This window comes from Psammomys obesus, unplaced genomic scaffold (assembly GCF_907164565.1).
Source record: "Psammomys obesus unplaced genomic scaffold, mPsaObe1.curated_primary_1811, whole genome shotgun sequence".
NCBI lineage: Eukaryota > Metazoa > Chordata > Mammalia > Rodentia > Muridae > Psammomys > Psammomys obesus.
The window spans coordinates 4,994,705-5,004,569 of NW_026588752.1; positions in this window are offsets into that span (position 1 = coordinate 4,994,705).

Genomic DNA, 9,865 nt, shown 5'->3' on the forward strand with positions numbered 1-9,865 from the left:
TTTTTTTTTTTTTTTTTTTTTTTTTTTTTTTTTTTTTTTGAGACAGATGAATGTAGCCAGGCTGGCCTCAAACTCAAAACAACCTTCTGCATTAGCTTCCTGGATGCTGGAGTGATAAGTGTGAGCCATCTAGACTGGTCTTTAAATCCTTATGTAGCAAAGGCTGGCTTTGAACTTCAGATTCTCCTGCTCACACCTCCCAAGTGCTGCCAAGCTTACAGTTATGAGACACTCTGCCTAGTAGTACAGTCTCTTTCCTCTTTCTCTCCTCTTTCTTTCTGCCTCCCTCCGTCTCTCCATCCCTCTGTCCCTCTGTCCCTTCCTTTCTCCCTCCTTTCTTTTCTTTCCTTCTTTTATGTGGTAATAGGGAGTGCACAAAGGGCTGTAAAATAGTAGCCAGGACCCCTGGCAGGAAGCTCTACTCTCAGCCCTCTGACATTTTATTTTGAGACAGCATCTCGCTAAGTTACCCAGGTGGCCCTGGACTTATTTTGCAGCTCAGGGAGGTCTTGATCCTGTTTCTTGGGTAGCTGGGTGGCAGGTTTGCACAACCAGGCCTGGCTTCTGCCTTTTTTTGTTTGTTTGTTTGTTGTTGTTAATTCTCTATTTTCTCAGTCACTGCTTACCTTTCTCTAGCTTACTGAAAAATGTATTTCTATAAGGATATTGATTAGCTGTCACCCTAAGATCCCTTTACAAAAGATAAAGACTTTTTACTGTTCTCTTCACTGATGTATTATAAGTTCCCAGAACAGGTCTGGACTCAGAGAAGGCTCACCATAAATATTTTTAAATGTAATATTTATGTGACTATTTTAGTGAGTGAATGAATGGTTGTAAAAATTGGGGGCCATTGGACAGTTTGGAGCAAAGGAGTGTCATGGCCAGACTTATATGTCTGAACACTCCCTGTGAGCACTGGGGTGACAGACTGTAGTGAGGCAAAGTTAGAACGGGAGACAACACCTGTAATCTAGGTAAAATATGGCAGAACCAGAACCAGAGAAAGCGACTAAGAAGGGTTAGAGTTTGGATATAATTTTGAAATAGGGCCTTGAGATTTTTAATTTTATTATTAAAATTTCTTTCTTTTTATTTTGTTACTTCTATAAGTTGCCAGGGTGACAGATAAAACAGCAGAGAATGTTGGCCTGGAAACATGCCTCAGTGGGGACAGTATGTGAGCCTGCTTTCAGATGGGAGTTCAGATCCCCAGAACTCACAGAAAACCAGATCCGGCATCAAACTTCTCTGTAATCCCTGCAAGGATAGGAGACAGAGACAGGGTACCCTAGAAGTTTTGTAGCAGTGAGTGACAGGTGACTCTGTCTCAAACAAGGAGTAAGCTGAGGACCAACAGCAGAGGTTGTCTTCTGACTTCTTTTTAATTTTTATTTTATTTGTAACTCAGAACATCCACCTGTCTGCTGGGATTAAAGGTGTGCATCACCGTTGGGTGATGTGGCACACACCTGTAATCTCAGCACTCAGGAGGCAGAGGCAGTTCGAGGCCAGCCTGGTCTACAAAGTGAATCCAGGACAGCCAAGGCTATACAGAGAAACCCTGTCTCAAAGCCAACAAACAAAAAAACAAACAAACACCAAAAACAAACAAAGAGTAAATTTAACTAACGCTTTGAAGCCAGATTATGTTGCCAAGGAGCCATTCTTGCTGCCACTCATCTGTAACCCCTACATTTGGGAGATGGCTGCAGAACGAGAGGAAATTCAGGGCCATCCTCTCTGACATAGTAAGTTAAAAGGCAGTCTTAGCTGAATGAGACTCTGGTGGTTTGAATAATAATGGCCCCCATAGGCTCATATATTTGAATGCGCAGTCACCAAAGAGTGGCACTGTTTGAAAGGATTAGGAGGTGTGGTTTTGCTGGTGTACAGGTCACCTTGTTAGAGAAAGTGTGTCACTGGGGTGGACACTGAGGTTTCAAAAGCCCAAGGCAGGCCCAGTGGTTGTCTTCTGCCGGCTGCAGATCCAGATATAGAACTCTTAGATACTTTTGCTTGAATGCTACCACAATCCCTGCCATGACAATAATGAACTAAACCTCTGAAAATGTAAGCCAGTCCCTGTAAAAGTAACTTTTATTTTCCTGCCGTAATTGTCTTCTTGGAAGCTTACTGCCTCCATCTGCTAATTTGAGCCTAGTCCTGGAAACTTCTAGCTTCCATATAAACCAATCTAAGAGCCTAGAATGTTTTCAACCTCTGAGACTTAAGTGCTGAATAAGATCAACCTTTCTAGGTTCTTTCTGAACTCTGGCTGGCTGGTTCAATTCAGCTGTTCTGGTTCAAACGCCTCTTCAAGCTGACTGATTCAAACTGGCTTCTCTCAACTTCTGACTGAATTGCTCTGCTTGGCCTCAAACTAACTCTAGCAATCTGTTATAATTGTCTGGCTCCTCCTCATTCTCTGGCTTTCTCTGTCTTTACCTGTGTCTAGTTTGTTCTCTCTGAAGTCAGTCTATGTAAAACTCTCCTGGTTTAAAAAAAAAAAAAAAAAAAAAAACACCCACCCCCAGAAAAAAACAAAAACAAAAAACAAAACAAAACAAAAAACCTCTTCTGGTAAAAGTGGCCTCTAAATTCCGCAAACTGAATTCCATGAACTTAATTCTCCTGCACTGCCTCTCAACTCACTGATTCCGAACTGCCTGCCTATAACTCAAGAAATCTGCATGCCTAGACCTAAGCTTTTCTTTACCTGAAACTTGCTCTGTACAGAACTAGCCTTGAACTCAGTGTTTTGCTTGCCTCTGTCTCCTGGGATTAAAGGCATGCTTGTATTCCAGCCAGAGTAGCCATGTTGCTGGATTTAAATTCCTCTACAAATTCCAGTTAAATGCTTTCTTTTAGCCTGTAATCCCAGCAGAGGCAGGTGGATCCCTGTGAGATTGAGGCCAGCCTGGTCTATAAATCGAGTCTAGGACAGCCAAGGTTACATAGAGAAACCCTGTCTTGGAAAAAAAAATCAATAATAATAAGATAGATAAATAAATAGATGCTTTCCTTTATAAGAGTTGCAGAGCTGGGCACGGTGGTGCACACATGTAATGCCAGCACTCAGGGAGGCAGAGGCAGGCCGATCTCTATAAGTTTGAGGCCAGCCTGGTCTACAAAGCAAGCCCAGGACAACCATGGCTATACAGAGAAACCCTGTCTTGAAAAAAACAAAGATACTCTGGTCATGGTGCTTCTTCACAGCCATAGAACACTAAGACAGAGACCCTGTTTAAGGAATGAGAGCAAGAGTGAGGGTGTGGCTACTGAGAAAATATGGACAGAAAGGAATGGACTGAGCCCAGTGGCATCCCAGCATCCTGAGTTCAGAATGAAGAGGAAGCATCCTCAGAGAAGCCTGAGCAGGAGGGATGAGTGAAGCAAGATCTTCAAGAAAGAAGCAGTCATTGTGGGAGACTGCTCACAGGTCAGGAAGAACAATGAGAGGCTGAGGAGAGGCTCAGCTGGTTAAATGCTTGCAGCACTAGCAGGAGGACCTGAGTTCAGTTCCAGCATCCACATAAAAGTGGTGTGTGTGTGTGTGTGTGTGTGTGTGTGTGTGTGTGTGTGTGTGTGTCTTGGAGGTGCTTGTAAATCCAAACTCTGGGGTGGGGGCAAAGCTAAAAGGATGCCTGGATGCTTGTTGGCCAGCCAGTCTAGCTGAGTCAGTGAGCTCTGGGTTCAGAGAGAGAGACCTTGCCTCAAAAATAAGGTGACTAACCATTTAGGAGACACCTGAAAATGGCCACTGGCCTCGCCAGGCATGCACACATAGGTGCAAATGCGCTTGAATGTACGTGTGTACCCATGCATAAAATTAGAAACAAGGGAACAGATGATCAACTAATAACTATTGTAATTTACTGTAGACGCTGATGTCTTTACCAAGTACAGTTTATTTTTATTATATGCACACTGGTGTTCTGCCTGCATGTATATCTGTGAGGGTGTCGGATCCCCTGGAACTGGAATAACACCCAGTTGTGGGTTGCCATGTGGGTGCTAGGAAATGAACCCAGGTCCTCTGGAAGAACAGTCAGTGCTCTTAAGTGCTGAGGCATCTCTCCAGCTGCCCCCTACCCCCAGCAGAGTGTTTAGTGGAGCACTGAGAGTGGAATTCTATCTAGAAAAATGTGGACTTTCTGCATTCTGCCATGATGGATCCGGAAAGAGCACAGTGACCTCACCAAGGTGTTATAAAGAAAGAAAATCCCAAACTTTTGATTTTACCAATGAAGACTCAGGAGCCAGATGCTGGGGTGAAAACCTGCTAGCACAGAGAAGCAGAGAAAGCACCCAGCTGAACTTCCTACTCAGCCGATGTCCTAGAAAGAAAACCCTTTCTCCTTCTCCACTCTGTCAATATCCCTCCTTTTCAATATCACTCCTTTTGACTGTTTGCTTGTTCCACCTCTTGACCTAGGCTGACTTTATTTAGCTCTTGGAGTGTGCTAGGGCTGAGCCACACCACAATAAGAAACAGGTCTTTTTTTTTTTTTCCTAGCTCACAAACTCTGGGTTTACAATATGATCAAATATGCAACATCAAGATGAGATAGGAATAGAGTTTCCAACCCTGAAGTTGATGATGGGGTTCACACCAGCGAGGAAGACACTTTGGAGAGAGAATACCCATGGATCTTGAAGGGGAGAGATTCCATGAATCAGTAGCTGAGAGCTGGGCTCTTCCTGGGTTGAGTGGGATGTCCGGGGTGTCCCCAGTCTTCCCAGAGAGGGCCTGCTTTCGGCAAGAAGATGGATTGTTCAGGGCTGGAAGAAGAGTCACACAGAGCAATGCCAGCAACACCCGGAATGACAGTCCTGCTGGACTAGACTATGACAACCCTTCAACACTTGCTATCCAACTAACATGCAAGCCTTAGAAATCTTAGAGTTATGCCCCAAAGCAGGTGCCACCAAGTCTTTCCTATGAAGACAGATATTAAGCATTTTAAATTTTGTGGGTAAATTGTCCTCTGCTGCAGCTGCAAGTCTGAGGCTGTGGTATGAAAACAGCCATAGGTATGCATGGCAAATGTGTGTGCTTGTGCAAGATACAGTTCATCATAAGAAAAGGCCTGGTAAGCAGGAGCATCTGCAGTCAGGATGCAGGACGCAGGGAATGTTGAGGCCCAGCTAGCTTGCTGCTCTTCCCGTTTGTTCAACCCAGAATTCCAGCCCATGAGATCAAATCAAGTCACGTGGACAATGAAGATCAAGTTATTATGAGTATACCTCTTGTCAACTTGACACCCAAATATATCACTGTTGAAAAAATATTTATTTGCATGCATGTGTGTTCCGCCGTGCACATGTGGAGGTCAGTTCAATTTTAAGGAGCTGGTTTTCTACTTTCACCATGTGGGTTCCAGGGATCCAACTTGGATCATGAAGGCTGGCAGTAGGTGCCTTTACCACTGAGCCCTCTCACTTACCTCAAACAGACCCCATGGGCTCACAGGCATCTTATAATGTAAAATACATTCATTCCAACTCCAAAACTCCCAACAGGGGACGGGAGAGATGGCTCAGTGGTTAAGAAACACTGGTTGCTCTTACAAGAGGACCCAGGTTCAGTTCTAGCATTGAACTGTGGCTCACAACTCTCTGTAACTCCTGTTCCAGGATATCCAGTACCTTCTTTTGGACCTCCATGCATACGGTGCAAATACATACATGGAGGCAAAGCACTCACAAACATAAAAACTTAAAAATAAAAAATCTTTAGCCAGGCATGGTGGCTCATGCCTTTAATCCCAGCACTCTGAGAGGCAGAAGCAGGGGGATCTTTGTGAGATTGAGGCCAGTCTGGTCTACAGAGTGAGTTTCAGGACAACCTAGGCTACACTGAGAAACCCTGTCTCGAAAAACAAAACCAAAAAACCCCAAACCAAACAAAACTTAAAAACACTCTTCCAGTCAGGGGCAGTGAGTCTCCGCTGTAATTCCAGCACTCAGGGAGGCAGAGGCAGGTGGATCTCTGTGAGTTCAAGGTTAGCCTGGTCTACAAAGCAAGTCCAGTACAGCCAAGGCTACATAGAGAAACCCTATTTAAAAAAAAAAAAAAAAAAAAACAACCAACCAAACAAACACTCCCAATAGTCCAGTTTCTTTTCCATCTTATTTTAATTTTACTTCAACCTTATTTTAATTTTGCTACTTTTAAGAGATTCATTTTAGTTTTAATTATGAGGGTGTATGTGTGTGTGTGTGTGTGTGTGTGTGTGTGTGTGTGTGTGTGTGGTGTCTGGGGCTAGAAGAGGCTGTTGGGTCCCTGGAGCTTGAGTTACGGCTGTTGTTGACCATCTATCTGATGTGGGTACTGGGAATGGAACTCAGGTCCTCTGGAAGAGCAGCATGCATTCTTTCTTTCTCTTTCTTTTTTTTTTTTTTTTCCTTTTCCGAGACAGGCTTTCTTTATGTAGCCTTGTCTATCCTGTACTCACTTTGCAGACCAGGCTAGCCTTGAACTCACAGAGATCCTCCTCTGTGAGCCTGCTGCTGCCTCCCTGAGTTCTGGGGTCAAAGGCATGCACCACCGCGCCCAGTTTGCATTAAGCTCTGACCCATCTCTCCAAACCCACTCCTCTTTCTCTCTTTCTCTCTTTCTTTCTTTCTTTCTTTCTTTCTTTCTTTCTTTCTTTCTTTCTTTCTTTCTTTCTTTCTTTCTTTCTTTCTTTCTTTCCTAGGGTTAGTCTCCTATAGATCAGCTTGCCCTGAAGTTACTATGTAGTCGAGGATGACTTTGAACTTCAGATCCCACTGCCTCTGTCTCCTAGTGCCAGGGTGGTAGGAGTGTGCTACTCTTTGTGGTTTTCTGTGGTGTTTTAGACTGAACTGAGAGCTTGCTGCATACTAAGGAACTGCTCTAGCCCTTGAGTCACATTCCCTACCTCCACCCCGTTTTTTAAACTATTGTTCTTTTTATGATTTATTTACTTTTATGTGCACTGGTGCTTTGCCTGCACGTGTATCTGTGGGAAGGTGTTGGGTCCTCTGGAACTAGAGTTATAGATGGTTGTGAGCTGCCATGTGAGTACTGGGAATTGAACCCTGGAACCTCTGGGAGAGCAGCTAGTGCTCTCACTGAGCCACTTCTCTAGCCCCCACCCCTGTCTTTCTATATCTATCTATCTATCTATCTATCTATCTATCTATCTATCTATCTATCTAATAGCCCAGGCTGGTCTCAAACTTTGCCAAGATGACCTTGTTTTTCCAGTGTTTGGGCTTTTACCTCTGAATGCTTTTGCAATAATTCCTTGCTAGGAGGAACCATAATATCTACCCCTTCTCCTAAGGTCCCAAAGACAAATTGAGGCACAATTTCACCAGAGTTCATTGCGGGAAGCCAATGAGCTTATTGGGCTTCCTAACAAAGCGGAAGCGAGGGCTGACTTGCGGGGGTGTTGGTGCTCCTCCCACAGCGGCCAGTTAAGTAGTCTCCCTTCCCTCCCCAAGACCACAGGAATTTAAGGCAGGTGTGGTACAGAGGCTGGATACTCAGATGAGGGTCTCGTAACCCTCTCACCCTCCTCAACAAGTTCATTAGCGATGGTTCTCTTGCAAGAGTATGCAGCTGAATCCCCCTGGATGGCAGTTGCTTGGTTCAGAGGACCATGGCATATGCCACCATGCCTGGAAGTCTTTGTTTCGAGACAGGGTTTCTCTGTGTAGTCTTGGCTGTCCTGGACTCACTTTGTAGACCAGGCTGACCTTGAACTCGGAGGGATCCACCTGCTTTCCCAAGTGCTGGAATTACAGGTGCATGCCATTGCGCCCAGCTATGCCTGGAAGGCTTAACAGTTTCAACATCATTCAAAATCATTTCTGAGAGTCAACACTGACTCTTAACTGTAAGCCTCTATACAATCAAAAACAAAGCTACCCACTTCACTATTCGGTGACACTAAATAAACATTCTTATTACAAGAGAGAGAAATAGGGGCATAGCAAGGAAAGATTAGGCCAGAGCAAAAGACGAAACCTAGAAAGATACCTCAAACCCTGTAGCACCACCTCTGGCATCTGGAGCTCTTGTTGGTATCATCTGCCTCAGGGAACTAGACAGCCTGCTCATTCTGTTTTGTTTGTTTGTTTGTTTGTTTGTTTGTTTTTCTGAGACAGGGTGTCTGTGTACTGGACTTGCTTTGTAGAACAGGTTGCCCTCAGAGATCTGCCTGCCTCTGCCTCCCTGAGTGCTGGGATGATAGGCACATGATGCCACGCCCAGTTCCGGTAGCACCTGTGATCTATCTCTGGTTACGCTTTGTGTCTGTAACTTTTCTCAAGGGACAAACTGTGGTCCTGGCATCTCCAACATCCTGGGATCTACACTGCAGATGGAGGGAGATCTTCACTCTCACCGTGGCTTCTTGGAGCCAGCTTTCTGGAGACCTATTGGGAGCTTTCTTCTTTCCCGTAAGTCTTGCATTTACCATGCCTGCAATGCTACGTGGATAGCCCAGACAGGTTCTGCCTCCAGCTTGAGAGGTAGTCTGGCCTCATTCTGCCCCAGCCCTTCAGTGACGTTTTTATTCCTTAGTGGCTGACCCTGGGAAAGAGCTACTGACCTACACGTTTGTTTACAAGCTGGGAACCTGCTCTGTAGCATTCTCCTTTTATGGGTGGACTCTGGGCCTCAAGGAATCTTTCTGGTTGTCCCAGAGCAGAACTGCGAGCTTTCTCCTGAATTGTGCTGACCTCTTTAATAATTGCATCCATTTTCTTCACGCCCATTTGTCTGCATTTAAACTTGCTCACAAGCCAGCCATTTCTCTCCAAATTGCATATTTTCATGTCTTTCTGCTCCTTCTCACTGTACAGCTAGGAGCAGTGAGCAGTAACCATGGCACAGTGCAGAGTTAATGCTCTCTTGAAATTTGTTCTGCCACTTCATGGGATCATCCATACATGGATCCTGGCTCTTGAGGGCTGGGGAAAGGAAAGGCAGGAGGATCAGGGCCATCTTCAACTACTCTATGAATTGAGCTCTATCTCCAGCCTAAGGGTTTGGGTTTTCACATGGCACAAGCAAGAAACAGAAATATGGGCACAATGTGGATTCAGAAGCAGATGAATTGTGGGAAACCTGCGAAAATTGTGTTTTGGTAGTCTCAGTTTCCTCACTAACATAAAGAGCAAACTGTGGGCCGAGAGTAAGAATGAGGAAGGATACCCTGAGGGAGAGACTGTGCAGCTCGAGGGCTGTCCAGCAGCTTCAGCAGCCCTCTCCAGATGTGTGACATTAGTGGCACCGACAGCAGTCAGCTCTCCCATCCCCATCGAGACAGGGCCTTGCTATGTAACTGAAGACAATCTGGAAAGCACTATGCAGCCAAGGCTCATAGGAATCCTCCTGCCTCACCTTCCCAAGGGTTGGGATTATAGGAATCTGTCACCACACTTGACAATTGCCCATTATTTTTCTCCATGCTCAGGTGAAAAGTAGCCAGCTTTAGATTCAGTGTGGTTCTGCCAACCTAGTACAGCACACAACTGAGGAGAAGGGAGTTGGGCGTGTCTACAGCCCAGTGCTTGTCATAGCAGACAATGAAACTTAAACTTACCAAGAAGTGAGAAGGCTAGACAAATGGGTCAAAATTAGGGAACAGAAGATTCTTAGACAGTCAAAGTGGTGTTGAGGCCAGGATGCTACAGGGAATTCGTTTAACAAAGGGAGGAGGTCAAAGACGGAGTCTATACCTTCACTCTGGGCTTCCCACGGAGTCTATACCTTCACTCTGGGCTTCCCACTCTCCTCCCACTGTGAGCCTAATTTTTTCTATTTATTGTATTCATAATATCTATCTATCTATCTATCTATCTATCTATCTATCTATCTATCTAT